This window comes from Equus przewalskii, chromosome 17 (genome assembly GCF_037783145.1).
Source record: "Equus przewalskii isolate Varuska chromosome 17, EquPr2, whole genome shotgun sequence".
Classification (NCBI taxonomy): domain Eukaryota; kingdom Metazoa; phylum Chordata; class Mammalia; order Perissodactyla; family Equidae; genus Equus; species Equus przewalskii.
The window spans coordinates 10,227,302-10,249,492 of record NC_091847.1 but is presented as its reverse complement, the minus strand read 5'-3'; the positions used below and the strand labels follow the sequence as shown (position 1 = coordinate 10,249,492).

The 22,191-nt window shown below is 55.2% G+C and overlaps 1 long non-coding RNA gene across 1 annotated transcript; it reads right to left on the bottom strand.

Annotated features, from left to right (window-relative positions):
* Positions 1-19,783: 19,783 nt before the first annotated feature.
* Positions 19,784-21,081, bottom strand: LOC139076692 (uncharacterized). The gene is made up of 2 exons (XR_011528579.1): positions 20,543-21,081; positions 19,784-20,050 (listed from the first exon to the last, which is right to left on the bottom strand). It is a non-coding gene; the product is annotated as an uncharacterized lncRNA (long non-coding RNA).
* Positions 21,082-22,191: the final 1,110 nt, after the last annotated feature.

Below are 22,191 nucleotides of genomic sequence, written 5' to 3'. Positions count from 1 at the left end.
AAACAAATTCAGTTGATTTTCTTATTTGCATATCCTTCAACTGATGTTGCCAGGAATGAAAAACAGTCAAACATAATGAGCCATCTATGCTGGATGGACGCCTGGCACTGCCTGAAGGCAGGCACTGGACCAGGTGGCCTCGGGCTGGGAGTCAAAGTCAGTGGCCAACAGGTCTCAGCCCCAGTCCCAAAGGGGACACAGTTACTGGCACCCTGGCAATGAAAGCAGGTCATTCTCTGGCTCTGCCCAGGGCTGGCATCTTCTCAACCCGCAAGTCTCAATCAAATGTCACCTCCTGAGAGAGACCCTCCCAGACTGCCCATCTAACATAGCCCAAAGACCAAAAGCGGTCTCAGGAGGCAGAACGCAGGGCTAGAAAGGTGCAGAATCCTTGGTAACATTGTGGAATCATCCACCTGCACGCTTCGTGCCGTGTGAGACAGTGAAATGTCTCCATGGGTCAAGCCGCTCTCAGCCAGGTAGGTGTCTGGTGACCTGTAGCTGAAAGCACTCTGACCCATGCCGTTTTTACACGCATCCGTCTGCTGGGGCTGGCATAACAAGGCTCCGCAGACGGGGGCTTAGACAACAATGTGTCGTCTCCCCGTTCTGGAGGCTGGAAGTCTGAGATCCAGGCGTCGGCAGCGTTGGCTCCTTCCGAGAGCCGTGTGAGGGAAAGGTCTGTTTCAGGCTGCTCTCCTTGGCCTGTGACGTCTGTCTTCTCTCTGTGTGGTCACTGCGTCTTCCCTCCGTACACGTCTGTGTCCAAATTTCCTCTTCCTATAAAACACCCCTCATACTGGGTTAGGTCCCACTCTAATGATCTCATTTTAATTTAGTTACCTTTTTAAAGACCCTATCTCCAAACACAGTCACATTCTGAGATGATGAAGGTTAGGACTTCGACATATGAATTTTGGGGGTCTCATAACACCACAGATCCAGAATGATTTTCCATCACACAAGGCTGGCTCCTGAGGATGGAGACAGAGAGCAGGCCATGGAAACCGCCTTCTCCAGCCTCCTCACAGTAGGAGTTGTTGGTGAGAGCACCGCACAACCCAGCCAACAGCCCAGGGGGAGACAAAGCAGGAGCGAAAGCTTTTCTCCAGGACTTAAATCTCAACAATCAGGGGAGAAAGCACTCCAACAATGATAAGAACCACGGCAATGACTTAGGGACCACTACCCACCACCTCCATGTGGCAGGCACTGTGCTCCAGGCCTGGTAAGTGCCACTTCCAACAATGCAGGAGGGAGGCCTGCTCCTCATCTGTGACTAGGAGACCGAGCTCAGACCTGTTCGTCACATGCCGGGGGTCCCACGGCTGGAGTGACAGCCATGGAGGTGCCTCTCCCGTCTCCTTTCAAGAGAGAACCTGCCTTCAGCTGTGGGAGCACAGGAGCTCCCCATCCCCCCAGCCTCAGTGCAGCACCTTCAGGATCCACCTCCACTTTCGGGGTAGCCCCAGCCAGGGCTTGAGTTGGGGGGCAGTGACTAGGGCCTGGCTCTCCCATGGTCTCCTCCAGGGGCAGTCTGTGCTCTGGGGCTCCCGCAGACCTGGCTGAAGCTGTCAGTCTGCATGTGGGGCTGACGCCCTCCTGTCCAGTCCTGCTCCCTGCGCCTTTCATCTTTCACGGGCCCCCTCACCCCGATAACCCTCTCCCACTCCTCACTTTGTCTCAGTGTCCGCTGCCCAGAGGACCAGGACTGCCCTGCTGGGGAGAGCAGACCAGGGTTAGACCCATGACCTCTCCCTGCTCAGTCTTGAAGGCAGAGGCTGGAGGGTTTCCGAATGAGAGATGGAGCTGGGCTGGTGAGCCCTGAAGCGTGAAGTTGGTGGTCATTTTCACCTAGACGAATGGGTGTGTAGCCAAGGTACCCAGGGTTGGGGGTTGGGAGGGGTTGGAGCAGTGAAGTCATTGCTCAAGGTCACCAGCTGCTTGGTGATAGAACCAAGGCCAGAGCCCCAGGTCCCCGAGCCCCATCCAAGCCCCTTGCAAGGGTGTGGAGCGCCTGCCCAGCCATACTGACTCAGAGCTGCAGCCCTGAGGTACCGCGGAGGAGGGAGGGGACTGGGAGCAGGCTGGGAGGCAGAGAAGCCTGGAGTCCATCACTGAGCTGCAGAAGCAGCAAGGGCCCTTTGAGGCCCTTCTCCAGGACCTCCTGATGATGGAGAGCCATGTCTCCCAGCAGCAGAACACAGAGAGGCAGCAAGAGGTGGGGGAACAAGAGGGCCTTAAGCCCTACCCCTCGGTCTGCATCGACTTTCCTGAGTGAGGCACGCTCCTCATCTAGAGTGGGCAGAAAGCCCCCTTCCTGCAGAGGAAGCTCCTGCCCTGGCCCATTCTGATCATGCCACATGGGGGCCTGGGCACCGGCCTCCCCACGCACTGATTTATGACAGGGACGGCCTGAGATCTCGCCAAGGGGCTCTGCAGACTGGCTTATAGTCCCCACCATCTCTAGGGCTAATTCACATTATGGCCAACAGGCAAGAGGATGGTTTAGCGGCTTGAGAAATCTCTTTGGTTCAACAGACACAAAGCACAGCTGTTTATATTCCAGGGGGCTCTCCAGTGGAGTCCCCCTCTCCCTCCCTCCCTGTGGCTGCTGGGGTCTGGATGACAGGGTATAACAAGGTCTCCCCAAGTCTGGGGGAGAGCAGGCGAGGGCAAGGGGAGCCTTCTCATTCTAGCTCCCACGGTCGGGGGGGGGGTATTCTCTTGCCAAGGGTTCAGGGCTAGATTGGGGCCCTCAAAACAGAGGCCTAGCTTGTCCTGTGGATGAAGGGAGGTAGTCTGCCCACTCTCATCGTGGGTAGCCTCAGCAGGATGCTCCGCAGAGCCCTAATGCTCACCTGCCTGCCCAGCTCTTGGGGCAAACTTTTTGAGTTGAGTATCTGCCCTCAAGGCCACGCCCCTTCTCCTTCCACCACCGCCCCAGCAAAGACTCCACTCCAGATCTTTTCACAGACCACTGGCACCGGGATTAAGCTATGAAAATGTGCGGTGTGCGTGTGTGTCTGTGTATTTTCAACCATCGTGAGCAGACAACATGGAGTCACACAAAGCAAAGATTCGGAACCAGTCAGATCTGGCTCTGCTACTTCAAGCATTACTCTCAGAGCCTTGGACCCCTCGTCTGTAAAATGGGGTGATATTGCACCCTAAGGTTCTTATGATTAGATGAGATAGTGCAGCAAAGCACTTAATCTGGTGTCTGATTAGGACTCAATAGACTTATTAATATGCATGAGGAACAGGGAAACAGAGGGCACAGGGAAGCCCTATAGGCAGGAGCTGCCTGTTCCACTGACATAATTGGGCCCCCTGGCAGTCTACAATCCTGAACACTGGTCTGACTGCTATAGTTACTCACCTGGCGTCACTGAAGAATTTGTATAAATGGAATCCTTTTGCACACACACCCTTGCACGTCCACGTGCATAAGCTCATGTATTTGGACACATGCCTGCATGCACACTGCAAATCACACTCTATTACAGAGATGTTTTGCATACTTGTACTCTTGCACATTCAGATGCACGCACACATATACATGCATGCATCCCATGCATGCTGCACAGAGTCCTGCAGCCACATGCACGTACACACACCTTCCATCTGCATGCTGCACACGCATATAGAGTCCTGCAGACACATGCCATATACACACGTGCGCACATCCCTGCACACACACACAGGGTCTCGTGCCTCTGGCACACATACAGGTACAGAGGAGTAGGCAGGCAAATGCCGGGTCCAGACTCGTGAGCATGGTCAGCTCTGAGATTAGGGCCCAAGGAAAGGAGGGAAGAGGAGACGTCTTTAGCTGCTGAAGGACATCTTGAAGTAAAAATAGCCCAGGTTGGCCTGCCAGGAGGAGTGCTGGGCAGCTGGGTGGCCCTAATGCCCCGGCACCCCCTCCTACTTCTCCCGCCTCTGAAGCAAGTCAGAGGACTTGCCTGTGCAGCCCAGATGCCACACGAAGGGGCTGCGGTGAAAAGGAGGGACACTCCCTGCTCACCCTGAGGCCCAGGTGAGGGCAGATGGCTGGAGAGCCGGAGCTGGAGGGAGCCCTGCAATTGCCCCCTTAGCCCGTGAGCCATCTGAGGGGCATGATGACCCATAGCCTGGCGCTGTGCCTGGCTAACTGCTGTGCTCCTTCTAGTGCAGGTAGGGGGCAAGATGCCAGGGTGCGAATGAGGGACCTGGCTAGGACAAGGAGAGGCCGGCACTCGGGCTTCACACTGGCTGTCCTGTAAAGAAGAGTGTTCAAACTGTGGCAAGAGGGAGCCTGGCTCCCACAGGTCCCACCTAGGACAACCTGGGGAGAGGGAAGGGAAATTAATACCAATGCCACCATGACTAATTCAACCGCATGTCATAAAACATATTGCAATCAGTACATTGCACATCTCACATAGGCGAATTTTATTGTATGTGAATTATACCTCAGTAAAGCTGTTCTCATATCTCTTCTCTCTCACTCCTACTCTCGTGCTCTTGTGTCAGGCACTTTGCAAGTCTTTAAAGCGGACTATCTCACTAAATCCTCCCCCAAACCCACTCCACGTGTGAGGGAAGGTGCAGGGCCTGGTTCAAGGTCGTCCAGCTGCTCAGTGGTGGAGCTGGCACCAGACCCCACTTAGCAAGACTGGTGGGCTGGGTCATTCCTTCTTCTATGTATTCAGTCAACATTCATTCACTGAATCTAAATGTCAGACACTGAACTGGGCTAGGGGTCCCTCAGCTCCAGCATCCAGCAGAAGCATCATCAGGAATGCCAATTAAAATGCTGGTTTTGTGACCTGTCCTCTCAGCTCTGCCTCAGTGGGCAGGGCCAGGTCTGCGCGTAGAACCCCAGGCTTGGCTGGAGGACCCTCGGGGCCAGGTTCCAGGCTGGGGGAGGGCGGAGGAGCAGCTTCCTGGGCAGCGGGGCAGGACGAGGCTGAGACACAACGCGTTTGTGCTCAGGTATTAATAGAAACATAAAATCCCACATCAGCCATTTCTTCCCCCTCTGATCAAGCCGGGATGACACGGGCAGCTCTTCCGAGACTCTGACCTCTGCAGCATATTAAACACGAGGTGGATGGGTCACATGGACACCTCATTAATTCGCCTTCACCGTGGGGGGGCGGGGACTACAGAGGGCAGGCCTTTCCATGCCGCAGCGCGCTCAAGGTGAACTGGTGACCGAGGCGGAGGACGAGGGGGAGGGGCAGGGGTCCCGAGAAGGGAGGCTTCTGGGAACGGATAAATGAGCGCATCCTCTGTTTGCCTGTGATAGTTGCGTCCAGGCGAGCCCTGGGGGCTGGGGAACTTTGTTTGCCCAAAGCCTTAAACAATCCCCCTGCAATCGTATTTACACTCTTCATTTGCTCAGCAAACCTGCCCTTGGAAATAGCTGTGGGGTGAACTTGGGCCCAGCTGCTGGTGGAACTTGCCACACAGCCCTCATGAGGGCTGCTGGGGGCCAGCACCAGCTGGAGCTGGGGCTCCAAGTGGACACAGTCCCCAACTGGATGCGTGCTCCCGCACACACACACGCACACGCACAAACACCTCACCTGACCTTATCTTGCCAGGCAAGTGAGAGTTATGCTTCCTAGTTCAAGTTCATTCTGCCTTTTAGCTATGTACCTGACTTTTCAAAGGTCAGAGAGGCTGCAGGGCTGTCACTGCTCTCAAGAGGACACTCCTCTCTCCCCCTCTTTGCTAGGCTACAGAGGAGGTGGCTGTGCCTCCAAGGCCTGCTGGCCCCTCAGGGTGCAGGAGATGGGCCATCCTGCTTGCAACATGTCCTGCAGTCCTGTGGCCAGGGGTCCCATGGTCTGTTCACGGCACCTAAGCCATGCAGGGCATTGCTCTGGGCCCTGCTGCCCCGAGGGCTAGCTGTGACTCCCCGACAAGCCCTGGCGTGGCTGGCTGCTCTGCCCTTCTTGGCTATAGGGCTGATGGCTTGGCAAGTTCCCCAGCCACTCTCGGCTCCTTTCTGGTTCCCTTCCACACAGCCAGGAGTCTAGGAGCCTGAGGGTTCTAGTCCAGGTCCCTGTTACACTTCCTAAACTTGTGTCCCTGCCATTTCTACCCTGGGGGGCAGTCCATGTTGTGGAGGTTGGGTCTGGGTTCCAGAAGCACAGGGGACAGGGGAAGGGGGGCATCCTCCTCTTTGACCTCTGGAGTTTCTCTCTTGCACTCTCCTGGGGTCCAGCCTGGGCTGCCAATGGCATTGGGTCCTGTGGAACCTGGCAGCATCTTCAGCCTGATGTCCCTCTTGTCCGGCTCCAGGTCACTTTCTTGTCTCCTTCTGTGTTCTCTCTACCCTATACCAGCTTAGAGCAAACCTCCTGGCTCAGATCTCCAGCGTTGCACGTGATTAAAAGGACCATGTGCAGAACTTAGAAAACCTTTTCTCCTGCAGCAAAGCCTGGCTTTCGAAACGCTCGTGATGGGGCTTAGAGAGCCTCGTCTGGCTTCGTGCTCACGTTCTCTCTGTGTCTTCTTCAACCCTGATCCTCCTCGAGGAACTGGGTGCCTGTGCCAGGCTAGCAGGAAAGTAATATATAAGGAAATGAAGAAAAAACACATATGCCCCACTTTTCTGGATGCATTATTCCGTTACATATGTGTATCTGCCCTGGGGGAGGTCCTGGTAAAGGTACAGGGCCAACACAGGAGTGAGTGGAGTGGCTCCATCGGAGCCTGAGGAGTTGCTGGCATCTGGACCAGAGGGCAAAGGAGGGCTGCCCCTTAGTGAGTGGCCAAGCACCTGTGACATGGGAACAAGAATGCCTGTGTCACAAAGGTATGAAGATTAAGAGATTAAACTCCTGATGTAGACTAGGGGCCTCAAGAGGTGCCCCCTACCCCTTACTGCTGGGCACACATCAAGATGCCCTTGCCTTGCTCCCTCTTGAGCAGGTCTGAACGCCCAGCTAGACCACATGGGCCCTGAGAACAGGAATGTGCCCTGCCTTCGCCCTCAGAGCAAGCTGCGGGGGGTGTGGCGACGCCCAGGCGGCTGGGGGCTGTCCCCAGATGTGCAGGGCACGAAGGAATCCTCTCCCAAGAAGGGGTTTTCATGGAAGGACGAAGAAGCCCCTGCCTATGGCTGGAGTCAGACATCTGAGCTCACGTCCCACCCTACAATGACTTGCTTGCTTGGCCCCTCCTGCCTCAGTTTCCCCATTATACCATGGACATCAGGCTGGAGCTAAAGGGTGTGGGAGCAGTGGGCCCGAAGTGCACCACAGTTAGGAAATCAAAAGCGATCTTTTCTTGCTGCTGGCGAGGGTGGCTCGCACCAAGGTCAGGATAAACCCGCGGAGTGTTTTGTTTGGCGCAGCCGGCTGGCCGTTGCCTCGGTAGCTGAGAACATCGGCTCTGGTCACGCTTGCCTCCACTCCAATCCTATTACTCCGTGTGGTTGGGCTCTGAAAATAGCCCCTGTCAGCCCCATCATCACACTTCAGCGTTTCCACCACCGGCCACGTATTGTCCTGGGACATAGTCGTCGTTAACCTCTCCATTGCCAGCAGGCCCGCGCACCTGGGCTGAGAGTCCACCTTTGGGGAAATCGTTTCTTCTCATTCCCCACCAGCATTGCAGGGGGAGCCAAAGCATGGGGCGCTGAGGTGGACTCCGTGCCAGACGCTGTGCACATTGTTTCATTTTAATTCGCACAATGAACTCCCCTGCAAGGTAGGGATTTCTACCTGCATTTGGTGGAGGAGGAAAGACAGGCTCAAGGAGGTGAGGAGACTTGCCCAAGGTCATCCAGCCAGTGCACGGCCGAGCCCAGGTTCAGACCAGGGCTGTGCAAGTCCAAGACTGGCTTTGTCACTGTGCCCTACAGACACCACTCTCCAGACCCAGCCACAGACATCCCCAAAGCCCCCTTGGTTAACACACCCTGGCCTGGAAGCACAAAGATATCTGAAGTGTTGGAATACAATGCAGATTGCAAGGTCCCAGCCCCAGACAACCTGACTCTGTAACCCCGGGCCGGGCCCAGGAACGTGTGTTTTTAATCAGCATCGCCCAAGAGTGTATATTAGGGAGACACAGCTGTCCTGGGCTTCTGCAGGTCCCACAGGGAAGGAAGGAAAACTGGACATTTTTGTGCCCAGGATGGTATCCAGCACATTCACAGACACCAATGTATTTTTTTTTCATAACAAGTAGATTTTTCAGATGAGAAAATGGAGATTCCTTCCACTGCATCAGATTGTCTCTCCAAAGAAAACAGCCAACAATTTTACAGCAAAGACCATGCTGGAAAATGGATGACTGTGTCACACAGACCTGAGCGTGGCGTGGGCTCCCAGGAGGAAGGCAGCTGGGGCAGCGGCTTTGAGCACAGGCTTTGGGACCAGGCAGACTCAGAATTGTTGGAGGCTTGAGTGAGATGGGGTGGGTCATAGGGCCAGGCCAGGGCCCTTCACTAATGATAATGTCTGGAATACATGAGGCCTCCATATGGCAAGACTGCCCTAAGAATCTTCTAGTTATGAGCTCGCTTAGAGTGTCAGGCAGATGTTGCTATACCCCCATTTTACAGGTGAGAAACAGAGGCACTGAGAAGTCACTTGGGACTGGAAGTGGGATGGAAACCAGGCATCTGGCTTCAGAGCTTTTGTCTAGTGGTCATTAGATGTGTTCTCCCCATGACGGAGTCCTGGGATGACTGCTAGCGAGCCGGGCCTGCCACTCAGACACCCTAGGGTCTCTATCTGCACCTGCAGGACTGGACCAAGTGCTCCCAGGCCCCTTCTGGCCCTGACCCACTGGACGAGGCACCCTGTTGGGGCCTCCTTGCCACAGGCTTGGGACCAGCTACCCCCGGGTCCGGCAGCCCAAGTTCATCGTGCACCAGGCTCCCCTGGCTCCCCAGGCTGTGTGGGGCCAGACTCCTGCCGTGCCAGGCTGCTGACCTGCCACACACCCCTTCCAGGGAGCATCTCAGGACAGCGACCTCCAAACCCGGCTCCTGCTTCGATCCTCTCCTGGCCGGTGTTTGCTTGCGTACTGTGGTCGTTTGAGTCAACCTGCGGGTGGACCTCAGAGAGAAGGAACCAAGGGCTCTGAGCCCTGTGTGACGACCCTGAAACCACGCTGAGGAATTTCAACAGTCTCTGGAGCCTCCGGAAGCTTGGAGTCTGATTGGCTCTGAAAGAGCTCTGCTGTTGGGAGGGAGAGCATTTGCAGTAAACTTGGCAGGACTGTCTAGAAATAACCTGGGCCGGTCGGTTCGCCCTCTGAGCTCTCAGGCTGGCGTGCGGGTGAAACGGGAGGACGTTTGTAGAGCACCTAGCAGAGGGCCTTGGCTCGCAGTAGCCACTGCTAAGCCGTGGGTGCCCTGGCAGGAGGGAGGGGCTCCCGCCCCGTGGAGTTGCCACAATCTGGCTGAGTCCACTGCTGTCGGGGAGCTCTCTCCACTCAGCTCTCTTGCTGGGATCTGTAATGTTCCTTACACCCTCGTCCCTTTAGGCCTAGAGGTGAGGAAGGATCCCTCATGGTGACCTACGCCATGGCCTTCACTTTGTAGATAGTCCCTTTATTAAACTCTAAGTCCTTCTATCTTGAATGCGTAATCTGTTTGCTTCCGTTATCTTGACAAGTCAAGTAGCTAAAAACATACAAAACCAAACAAATAAAAAAATCTCAGAGCTTGAGACCCTGAGATGGGCGACTACCTGCTCAAGATTTCCCATGAGTTAGTGGCCCGCCTGGGCCTGGGGCAGGGGGAGCTCAGTCTGCCCTCAGGGAAGGACCTCAGACCCAGGGCAGTAGCTCTGGGCCCTGGGAGGCCTGGGGGTGAAGGGGGCATCCCTCACTACAGGCCAGCTGTCCCCACCCTGGCCAGAAACTGAGGGACGATGGAAGGGCCCCTTGTCTTCAGAGGCTTTTGTAGGGAATTGTGACTCTGTCTCTGTGTTTTCTGTCTGCCCCACTCCCTCTTTGGGGTCTGGCCCTTCTTTCCCTTCTGCTAACGATCCATGGGCTGGCTGAGGATGCAGAATGGCCTGTACCCATCTCTCATCCATGTGCAGATACGATAGAGCTCCCGCCCTGAAAATAACACCCGCTCAACGACCCAGACTGACAGCTGCTTATGACATGGCTTATCTGAAGGCTCTCGTCATGCTTGCCTTTCCAGGGGGGTATCCTGGGTGAGCTGGCAGCACCACATGAGTTTATCAGAGCTCTCCCTGAGAAGGCACCTTGATGAAAGGAAGATGTTTTAGTCACAGCTCTCAACCAAACTTACTCAAGTCTAAATGGGCATCAGGAACCCACTTAACCTCGAGGCCCCGGGCTACCTGCTGTAGGGCACGCAGTGTCCGGCGGGGCAGTCTCTCTCCATTTCTTGGCTCTGTTTTCCTTCACATTGCTTTCTGTTGCCAGCAGGCTCTCCCCAGGTGGTGAGAAAGGTGACTGCCCCAGCTCCATGCTTACCTCCCCCCTGCTGAGAAACCCCAGGGAGAGACCTTCCTCACCCTCCAGGTCCCGCGGCTGCTGCATCTCACTGGCCTGCCTCAGCTCCCACAACCTCGGTGCCCAGGAGATGACTGGGCCCCAGACACGCCTCTCCCTTACCAGTGAAATCCGCTCCCCAACCACAGGCACTGAGAGTCGGGGCGGTATGGACTCAGGGAGGACGGGGCTGATGCTTCCCATGTCTGTCCCAGAGAAGGAAGCGAGCAGGAGACCCTGGTGCCCAGGCAGGAGGGAGAGGTGGGCTTCAGGAAGCAAGGGAGAGACACAGCAAGACGCCTAGCAATTCTTGCTGTGCCGGACCCACTCCCGTTGGACCTTCAGGCCTGGGCCTACGTCCTCTCTCCCTCCCTGGCCTCCTCTGACCTTCCCTCCTTGTCTCCAGGTTCAGGCTCTTGCAGCCTCGTGCCCTCTATCTCAGCATCCTGCCTGGCACTGGATTGGCTGTTTATGGTCTGCTCCCCTCCACCAAATGGACAGCTCCCCCCGGCCAGAGGATATGCTGGAGTAAATAACAAACACTTCTCCACAATCTGAATTTAGTATTATTTCTCTCCCACACATAGTGCAACATGGATATTCCTGGCTGGTGGGCGTCCCTCCACGTGATGGTTCAGGACCCTGGGGCCTTGGAGCAGCACCCACTTTGAGGCCTTCTGAGATGTCTGTGTACATGTGGCTTGTGAACATTTGAAATGTGGCTAGGGCCTGAGGAAGTGAAGTTTTAATTTTACTTAATTTCATTTTAAATAGCCACATGTAGCTAGTGGCTGCCATCTTGGCTGGCAAAGCCTTGGAGTTCTCCCCTGGATCTTCTTTTCGTGTGTGTGTGAGTGAGGAAGATTGGCCCTGAGTTAACATCCATACCATTCTTCCTCTCCTTTGTATGTGGGTCGCCTCCACAGCATGGCTGATGAGTGGATTACATCCGCACCTGGGATCCAAACCTGCGAACCGGGGCTGCCAAAGCAGAGTGCATGGAACTTTAACGAGTTGGCCACAGGGCCAGCCCTTCCACTGGGTCTTCTGATCCCAGCTGGAAGATGGAGAAGAGAAGTAATGGGAGAGATGGTTTTGCGACAGGCCTGGGAAGTGGCATTTGTCTCTTTTGCTGACGTTCCACTGGCAAAACTCATCGCTTGACCACATCTAGCTGCAGTGGAGGCTGGGAGCTGTCATCTCGCACAGGGCCCTGGAGATGGGGGCATGAGTTTTGGTGGGAGTGTTGGCAGTCTTTGCCACACACTGTACTGAGGAATAGTACCTGCACTGTACCTGTTGCTTTTCAGACCTGGCAGTGCCTGGCTGACGCTGGCATTCAGGAAAGCGGTTTTTTGAATGAATAGCTGTGAACATGAGTAAGAGTATGTGTATGGATACCCACGTGGATGACACGGTGGAAAAGGAGAGGTAGGGAGGCTCCCAGGCAGATTTTCTCTGTGCCCCAGGCCACTCTGTGGTCCCAGTGGCTGCCGGGAGTGCCATACTACCTCACTGATCCCAGATTCTCCCTTCCTGGACCCAAAATACAGGGCAAAATGCAAGCCTCAACCACAGGCAAATAGCATTCATTTAAATAGCAAATATTGACCCTGCAAGGAGATAAGCAGAATACAAAGGGCAGAAGCACCATGGCCAGGCAAAGTGTGGCTGGGCTGGTCTCAAAGCTGGGACTCTGGGGTCAGGGACAGAGGGGGGTGACGCCTTTATCTGAACTGGTACAAACCAGCCACCAGCGAGGGGTTTGTGGGCTGTACTCCAGGAACCAGGGCCTCTGTCAGAGATGAGTGTGGCCATGGAAGGGATCCCGGGGCAGGGAAGGCTTGCAGGGGGGCCCCGGCTGGGGGTCAGGGGTTCTCAATTCCTGCCCTGGCTCCATCCCTAACTTACTGTGGGCCTGCAGGCAAGTTCCTTCTGCGCCCTGGGCTTCTGCAGCCTGAACGCGAGGCCCAGACATAGGATTTCCAAGGCCCCCGCAGCCCACTAGACCTGAGACTGACTCTTGCCTCTGCACCGGACAAGCTGCACAGACTTCAGCAAGGCCTTTGGCCTTCAGTGGCCTCAATTTGCCCACCTAGGAAATGAGGGGAATGCTGCTCCCCTGGGCCTCTGTGAGAAGGCAGCACAGAGGCCTGGACTTATGTTAACGGTCAGAGCAGCAGGAGAGCACCCCGCCCGCAGCATTGAGGACCTGGGTCTGTGGAGGATGCGGTCACAGGAGGTCTGTCTCCCTGCAGGAGACTGGGAGCTCCTCCAGGAGAGAGGCATGCCCGGTGGTGAGCAGTTCTGGAGATGGGTAGGGTAAGCCTGACTTGTCGTGTTGGCCAGCTTTTGTGGTGTAGAGACCGCCCCCCCGCATGGCCAATATCAAGCCACTGTGATGTCACTGAACTCGGAGCTGGAAAGAGGTGTGCACAGGAGCCTCAGGCTGGGGCCTGCCCCAGGGTCATCCCAACGGGCAGCACTGGGTGGGATCTCCCCTCTGTTCAGGTCAAACCCTTTGTGAGTGGTTGGAGCCCCTGGAGCAGGCCAGGGCATCCCCGGCCCTGCCTAGCAGCCAAGCTCAGCTGACCCCTGGCCCTCTGTACCGCGGTGGAGACGGCAAGCCCCTGCTGGCTTCAAGGAGGCCCCCGGTGGGGAGCTCCAGTGGGGCTCTGCATGGCATCCACTATGGGTGGGCTGGGCCAGAGGGCCCAACACAACTTTGCTGGCATCCTGGCACCTCTGGGCACCTACTCAGGGTCTCTCCAGGGTGACCGGTACTTGGGCTTCTTCTGTGGCAGCTGGCTTCACCAGAGGGAACAACCCAAGAGAAGCAGGGAAGCTGGGTGGCCTTTTCTGACACAGGCCCAGAACTCAGTCAGCATCACTTCTGGCCCTGGATCCAAGAGGGAGGGGAATTCAACGTCACCTCCAGTGCAAGGGCCCAGTGCAGAAGAGCGTGTGGGGTGGGTTACACTGCTGCGGCCACCACAGGGGAATCCTGCAGCTGAGCTTTCATCAGTTCGCTGCCTTTGGGGCAGCGTGGGGAAGGGTCGGTTTGGAGGGCCTGATTCAGAAAGCACTACTAAGAAAATGCTGGGTTACAACTTTCCAATAAAATGAGAGTTAAGATTATTTGAGCACTTGCTTTGTGGCTGGCAGGGACTGTCCCAAGCGGATGCATGGGTTGTCTCATTTCTTTCTCACCAGAACCCTACGGGGTAGGGACTGTTATTCCCCCAACTGTACAGATGGGGAAACTGAGGCACATAGCAGTTAAACAGGAGTCCCAGTAACTTCCCTGGAAGAAGTACAGGCAGGATTCAGACCCCACCATGGGGTCCTAGAGCCCAGGTGAGCCCATAACCATTGGCCCTTGGGTTTCCTTCCCAGGAAAACCATAAAGGAGCAGCCAACCGGCCCCCGGCTGACCACAGGCCTGCTGCTTACTAGCTGTGTCACTACATCCCTGAGCCCCTCTGAGCCTCGGCGGCCTTGCCCATGAAACGGGATAATAGTGGCCACACCTGGGCTCGCCAGGGGATGAAACGGAACCGCGTGTAGTAGGTGCCAGGCAGGAGGTTGGTGTAGAGCAAACACTCGCTTCCCCTCCTTAACCCCCTCAGGAAGGACACTTGAGGACAATGCACCTAACGAAACACTATGTTTTCCAAGAGGGTGGGGAATGGACTTCTGGAGATGCCGTGACTAAAGCCAACAGTGAACACTCTGGAAGAGGTAAAAGGGGTGATCACTGTAGCCAAGGCTTCTCAAGGGGCTCGGTGCGCCCACTGCATGCCAGGCTGCCTGCGGGGTGCTGTCCATCCTGAGCTCTCCTAACACGTCAGCAGGGTGCAGTGAAGGAGTCTGGGACTCCGAGATGTAAGCAGGGGACCCAAGTCCCAAAGCAGTAACTGCAGAAGAGAGACCTGAACCCAGCACCCTCTTATGTGTTGGCTCCTGAGAGGCGCTGCTGACACACACAAGCTCAGCATGTCAGGAAAAGCAGGTTAGGAGTCACTTCTGGGAAGGTGAATGACAGCCTGCTGTCAATTACACTAATGACTTCTTGCCCTCTGGCCAATTGGTATCAGATCCAAACTCCTCAGGGAGCCCACAAGCCCCTGCCTGCTCTGGCTCCCTGTGACCTCTCTGATCTTGTCTGCTCCCACACCACCCCTGTCTGCCCCCTGCTGCTCTTGCCAGTCATATTCCTGCCTCAGGGCCTTTGCACTTGCTGTTCTCCCTGTTTGGAATACCCTACCCACAGACCTGGGCATGGTTTTCCCTTCACTTCATCCAGGTCTTCACTCAAAAGACACCTCCTCAGGGAGGCCTTCCCTGACCACTCTACCTACCATTACAACCATCCTGCTCTTTATCCCCTTAATCTGCCATTTTTTATTTTGTTTTGGCCAGACAGCACTCGGCACTCCCTGACATTATACTATGTATTTGTCTCCTTATTTATATTTATCATGTGTCTCCCCCGCTACAGTGTGGGCCCTCGGAGGGCAGGGGCTTTATCCACACTAGTCCCTGCTCTATCCCGCAGACAGCAGGCAGCAAGTGCTCAACAAATAGTCACAGAACCCAGAAACGAAGAACGACCTGATCGGCAGGACAAAGGGCAGGGCAGGCACTGAGAAGCTGGTGAGTCACCTGAAGGAGACCCTCCTTACAGTCTTGTTCTTGTTTTTAATCGGAGCTTTGCTGGGCTGTCTGGAAGAATGGCCACAGCCTTGCCCTCTGATTCCAGGATTTTCAGAAGCTGTTTCCCAACAAGGGAAAATGTGCTCTTCAGCCGAGCATGACCACATTACAGGCACAGCGGCAGAAAGTACCGCTCTAATAGGTGACCCACGCTTGGGGCTGCTTCACAGGGGTGTGACCTGGGAGCAACACAGGGTCAGGCGCTTGGAAGGGCTCCGTGCCCAGAAGGGTTCTGTGCTTGGTTTAATGCTCTGTTGTCACCATCTTGAAATTCTTAACTTTTTAGCAAAGGGCCCAGTTTTTCATTTGCAGTGAGCTATGCCCTAAGAACTGACCAACGCTGGAGCTTTAGGCTTCCTAGGTGTTGGCGACTTGTGGAGAGAGGCTCCCGTGGGGCTGCTCACCCACACCATCTGGCTGCCATTAGCACTGCCAGTTAAAGTTGCTGGGAACCTCTGTGTGCCGGGCACTGTGTTAGATGCTGGAGAAGCAGAAGGAAGGAGGCTGGGCACCTGCCCCAGGAGCTGCCAATCAAGACTAGAGACTGGCAGGTAAACAGAGAGATGACACTGAACTGGAGGGGGTGAGTTGGAGGCAGAGTAATAACAATGCAGACCGGCAAGGGGCCCAGTGCTCTTGGGCCCATCCAGTTGGGATCAAGCCCAGGCCATGTGCTAAAGCCTCTGCAGGGTCACCCGGGGTGGTGTGTGTGTGGTGGGGGGTCGGCAAAGCAACATGGCTGGTCCTGGAATCACCCGATCTGGACCTGGCTGGGGTGCAGGTGCTCCCGAGAAGCTGGAGCCCAGGATATTGACTGGCCCAGTCAAAGGACCTTCGTTATCTTAGGTTGACCACTGCTTTGTGGGTGCTGGGAGCCCTGGAGGGGGTTAGACAGAGGCTGCCCATGATGACCTCTTGCTGGAGAGCCTTCCTGCAGCCACTGCAGCACGTGGAGAAAGCAGCAGAAAGCAAACTCCTCGGAGCAGGAAAAAGAGAAATTCCTTTTAAAACCTCTTTTCTGCTCTCCACCCCCCTGATGTCTCATTTACGGAGCCATGACAGCAGCCAGTAACACACGTGCGTCTCTTTCAATCCTCACAACCAGCCAGGAGCGGTTGTTACTGACCCCACGTTTCAGAGGAGAAAACAGAGCACCAGAGAAGGAAACAGAGCCGCGCTCCAGGTCCCGGGTCACGGAGACACAGGGAGAGGGCGTTTGTGGCCCAGGCTGGGCGCCCCCTGACCCCGCGGAGAGCAAGGATGCCCCGCAGCAAGGGGAGGCTCGGCGAGCCGCTGGGCGTGTCTGCCGCGTGGTCCCCACGGGGGGCCTGGGGGGGCGCCCTGCGCTCTGGGCCCGAGAGGAGTCGGGAGCCCCGGGGGGTCGCAGGGGGCCCGGGCTCAGCAGGAAAAAGAGCCTCCAGCGCAGGGGCTCAGCGTCTGCGCGCGCTGGGGGTTCGCCACGCCCGCGACGGTGTCACGCCGGGCGCGCTTTCGCCCCTCGGGGCTGTGCCGAGCGGATGCGCTGCCTGCGTGTGAACAGGGCTTGTTTTCCCTTCACGCCCTCGGGCTCCGTTTTTATGAAGAACTTCCTTCTGTTGGCGCTTTGGGAATATTCATTCCTGGCTTGCACAGCGCGCGGGTGACAGTTGCGCTGGGAAATGTACCCGCGGCTTAATTAGGGCATCACCAGACCGCTCTAAGAACCCGCCCCCGCCCTTCCCTGCGCCCCGACCCCGGGGACCCCAGAGCCTGCCCCGCGCTGTGGGAGGCAGCATAGCGCTGCTCCTGCAGCTGTGAGCACCGCTATTGCTCCTGCTGTGGGCCCGGTGACCCCGATGTCCCCAGCCTGCCCTCTGCCCGCTCATCTCTCATAGGAACCTGTCTCGGCCAAGGCAGGAGGCTTACTATCCTCCACACAGGCCATCCTCTTGCACTTTTGTTCTTACCCTTGCTCCCATCTGGAATGCCCTCTGCTCTCCTCCTGGAATAGATCTATCCAGTCTCCAGACCCCTCCAAGTTCCTCCTGCTCGCCTGCCGCAGCCTGCACTCACCCACCCAGCTGAAGAGTCCTTTCCCACCAGTGGGCGTCCTAAGGCCTCCTGCTGCTCTGCCCCCAGACTGCCCTGGGCAGATGGACCACGATGGGCCACCTGCTCTGGGTTGCTGCCACTTCACCACAGCATCCTCAGGGGGAGGGGCTAACATGTAGGTTTCACCCTGTTTCTGAGGAAGCTGAAGGTAATGTTAATAGGAAGGCTGGCAAAACCGAGTACAGACAACCCCCAACAGCCTGTGTATGTGGCTTGGGGCAGGGTGAGGGGAGACCTTGCACCCGAAAAGCCTGGAAGAGTACTGTAGAAGGAGGCCGATGGGATTGACAGTAAATGTCAAGCCAAAAAATAAATATTGAAAATTCGACTGCATATTATATTAAAATCTCACTATGAAAAAAACTGGAAAAATATTTGCAACACATATGGCAAAGGGTGAGTTTCCTTAAATGCTAAATCACTCCTACAGTCAGAGGAAAATCAGCAACCCCAGGGAAAACGAGCAAATAGCAACAGGCCGTTCACAGAGAGGAACCACAAATGGCTTCTAAAGAAATGAGGGGATGGGCAGCCTTACTCATCATGACAGAAATGCGGAGGTGACAGATGACATCTGAGTTTAAATTGGATGGAGAAATATCTTCAAGATGTGTGGCCCAGTGGGACACAAAGGCCACAGGGAGGTGCTGTGAGCAGAGCACCAGGGCCCCGACGGGATTTCACTGGATGGCTGCTCATGTCTGGTGGGTTCGACAGGCTGTGCAGGGGTGAAGCCTGCGGTGGGTCCGCAGCCGGACTCGGGGCAAATCTCTGCTCTGTTGCTTCCCAGCTGCATGACCGCAGCCAGCTTCCTCATATTCTCTGAGCCTCAGTTTCTCATCTGTAAACTGGGTCATGATGTGCTTCCAGGGAGGGCTAAGATGTGGTCAGGGGAGGGGAAGGATCGGGGTAACACTGAGGCTGGGAGGGAAACCGAGGGGCAGGAAGGGAAGGTCACTGTGGGGAAGGGGAGGGGTGTGGGAGGGCAGGAGATGCTGCCTGGGGTGGAGTATGAAGCAGGTGCGGGGGGGTGGGCAGACCTGGGACTGCTGAGAGAATGGGTGGAGATGGAGGTGGCCTTGGAGACCACACTTTGAGGTTATTTGGTGGTGAAGGAAAGGGGAGAGCTTGAAGGAGGGATGGGATACAGATGGGAAGGTGGTTAGGATGGGGCAGATGAGAATATCTGTAGGTTGTGAAAATGGCCTTAGGCTCCCAGGACCATTGCTCTTCCAGCAGCATCTCAAAGGTGGGCGCACAGCTAATTCTGCATGACCCTATTTGGTGTGGCCCAATCTAGCAGAAGTCTGGGTTATGCTTGTAGGGCTGGGACACATGCAAAGACCAGCAGAGAGATGAGCCAAAACCCAGCTTCCCAGGAATTAGATGGAGATGATGGCATTTAACCATCATCTACAAGGACAGCAAAGCCAGGGGAAGAGTTGGAAGCGCATGTGAGGAAGTGAAAACTCGAACCTAAGAGAGGCCCACCTCCACGGCCAAGCAGCGAGGCTAACAGGACAACCTGTCCCAGGTCAGAGTTGGGGGTGAACCTAAAATGTGAGCTTGTGGAACGGTGCCTGGCACAGATAGGCACTCAACAAACGTTTCTCGAATGTACAACCTGGAAGGAGGCTTGCGAGACTTGTTAAAACAAGTAGTTCAAGCTCCTGCCGGTGAGTACAGCGAGGCTGCGAGGACGCGGCAGCTGCGTGGCCAGGTGTGCTGAGAATGTGGCTACAGTTCTCAGCGCCAACCGGGTGGGGGCCCGGGCTCCTGCCCTTGCAGCTCCAGAGGGTGCATAAGCTACCCTCTCAAAGGGAGGAAGATGCCTTGCTGGGGCTCAGCAGCTGAACCTGGGCTCCCTGGATTCTGCAGAATTGCTTTTGTTGGTGCCTTGGGCTACCTGACTTGCATGGAACAGGAGTCCCTACCAACCTTGAGCAGAGAAAGGGTAAAGTTATTAGGGCTCCCAGACTCAGATTCCAGGGTGTGTAGGGGTGTGGGGGGTGGGGTGCTAAGGGAGAAATGAAAGCAGCTTTGAGGACCGCAGAAACAGGCATATGCAGACTTCACGCTGAAGTCCCCCCAGTATCCACCCTCAATTCCCCAGCTCTCAGGGCCTCCCTGTGCAGACTCAGGCCTGCTCTCCAGAAGGATCTGATTGGCTGATGGCCAGCCAATGGGCGGCTCCCTCTAAATCCACTCCTGGTCCAGTCAGCTCCAGGCTGGGATTGTGGAGGGCGTGTCACTTCGGAAGAAGAAACGGGATAGAACAAGCAAGTGAGCCGATATTTGGATCGCTTGTGGGATAGAAGAATGCCTGGAAGTGGGATCAGCCCACCTGGGCTCCATCCTATCCCTAACGAGCTCTATGAACGCAGAGCAGTCTCTCTCTGTGCCTCAGTTTCCTAAACTGAAAAAGGGTAGTAACAATGTGTTTGTCACAGGGTTGTTGTGAGGAGAAAATGAGATAAATAACAGGAGAGTGTTTTGTAAACTGTAAAGCTCGAGGCGATGTTTTATTTTGCACCCAAGGGAGTGAATGTTCTTGAGTTTTACTTTACACTGAATCATGGTCCCGCCCCCAGCTGATGCTGGACACAGGTCAGCTCTTACACCTACATCCCTAGCCTGTGAGAGAAATGCAGACAGGTCTTCCTGCAGAATGCACCCGGCTGGACGATCTTAGTTCCAGTTGCAGCTCTGCCTCCAGGGGAAGCTGGGTAGGCCCTCTGGGTCTCAGTTTTTTCTCCATCTGTAAAATGGATTGACATGAGGGGAGGATTAAATACCCTCTCCTCCTTCTCCTTGTTCCTTTCTCTGCTCCTGGTTTCCTCGTCCCTCCTCTCCTCTCTGGACCTTCCGTGGGTGGTCGCAGCTGAGATGGAAGGAGCCCTTCAGGACATTTCTGTGCCCTTGTCAAAGCCATCTAAACCCCGCCCTCTGCGCACACAGCCCAACACCAGACAAGAGCGTGCCTTACGCTCCTCTCGAATTGTTTCAAGTGTGCAGTAGCATTTGCACAATTGGATTCTAAACCTTAGACGTCGTCTTTAACTTCTTTTGTGAAAATCACAACTGTTCTGTCTGCGTAACCAGAACAGGCACCTGGCAAAAGTTTGCTGGAGGAAACGGAACTGAGCGACCCTTGGCAGAGTGGAGCTTCCTGCCCGCCTCCCTTCCCTTCCAGCTCTCAGCCTCTCGACCTTGACACGTTCCTTGCCATCCCCACTCCCGTTTCCCGTACTTTGCATGCCTGGGACGTGCTCGCTTCTTCCTGGACCCCTTCCCGCCGGTGCCGGGATCTTGGGACCCAGGCAAGGAGGGGCTGCGGCTCCTGAGCTCTCACCCAACCCTGCAGGCCGGGTGTCATCTCATGCAACAGCTGACGGTGACGCCTCCACCACTCTGGTGTCACTTTTAACACTGCACGTTCACACCACCGGCTGACTGTCTGCGCAAGGCGGCCCCAGCAGAGCCGCGTGCGGCCGCACCCCACATGTGCAGTTGTGAAGCCGGCAGTTGTTCAGCAGGTTCTCATGGCCTCACTTCCAGACGTGTTACTTCTGGAGGGAACAACACCACGGAACTGCCAAGCTCTCCGAAGAAGGAACGACAGGACCTGCCTGTCCCATGTCGGCCTGGAGGGGGAGGGGAGGCTTTTCGGAGCGATGGCATGCAACGACCTGGGCCCTGGACCTCCGCTACCTGCACACAGTTCCCTACGTTAGAAGAACAAGAGGAGGAAGAGAAAAAGGAAGAGGGAAATCATGTCACCGTGCCACTAAACCCTTCTATTAAATCTGCCTGTTCACCACGTTTTCAGGCTATTTCATGATGTAATAGTAAGAGACAAAAGCAACAGCCGCACCCCTATACACGATGTGATCTCAGTTGTGCAGCGTGTGCCGGGCATGATCACTCTTCACCTACATCAGACTCCCGCCACTTTCAGGCGGCTGGAGGATTCACTTCCTCCTCTCCCGAGAACAGGCTTGGCTACGTGACTTGCTTTGGCTAATGAAATGTGAGGGACGTAATGCGTCACTTCCGGTGCCGTATTTAATTGCTGGCGCTCCCCTCCCCAGCCCACTCTCCTGCCTCAGCAGCCTTCGGAGGTGGCTGATCTGCAGCGCCCGGAAGATGGCAAGGGCCACCGCAGTGGGGAGGGCACCCCTGAGAGTCCCCCAGACTCCAGTGACCTGGGTAGGAGCAGAAACAAACCTTTGTGCTGTGAAACCCCTGAGACTTCTGCATGGCTTTCCTTGCAGCCCAAGCTGCCCCATATTGACTGATACAATAAATATAGGAAACAGGTGGAAAGAACATCATCAGGAAATAGGGAAGTTACTGGTCATTTTTGTTTTTAAACTTTTCTAAATTTTCCAAATTCTGAATAGTCAGCATGTATTATTTTTGTGACTTTTTTTTTCAGTTTTATTGATTTATAATTGACATACAGCACCGTGTAAGTTTAAGCAGTACTTTTATGATAAAAAAGATGTTAGTCTTAAGCATAGCTGACTTTTTTGAGTAGATGACTGTGTCTTTGGCACTGTGCTAGAGATGTTAGCTGTGTCATCTCATTTCATTCTCAAAAACCCTGAAGGGATTTTCTCATTTTAAAAAGGAGAAATCTGAGGATTAGAAACATTGGGTGCCAAGAACTCTATACTCATTGTCCCGTTGATCTCCTCAGAGGCTCCAAATATTTCATTCCAGTTTTAAAGATGAGCCTCACAGAAGTTAAATGAGTTGCCCACAGTTAATCACCTAGGAATTGAAGGCAGCGAAATTGAGACAACAACCGTGACAGCAGACACCTTTTATTGGATGCTTCTATGTGCCAGGCCCAGTATGATCTCATTGTTCCGTCTCAGTAGCTCTATGATGTAG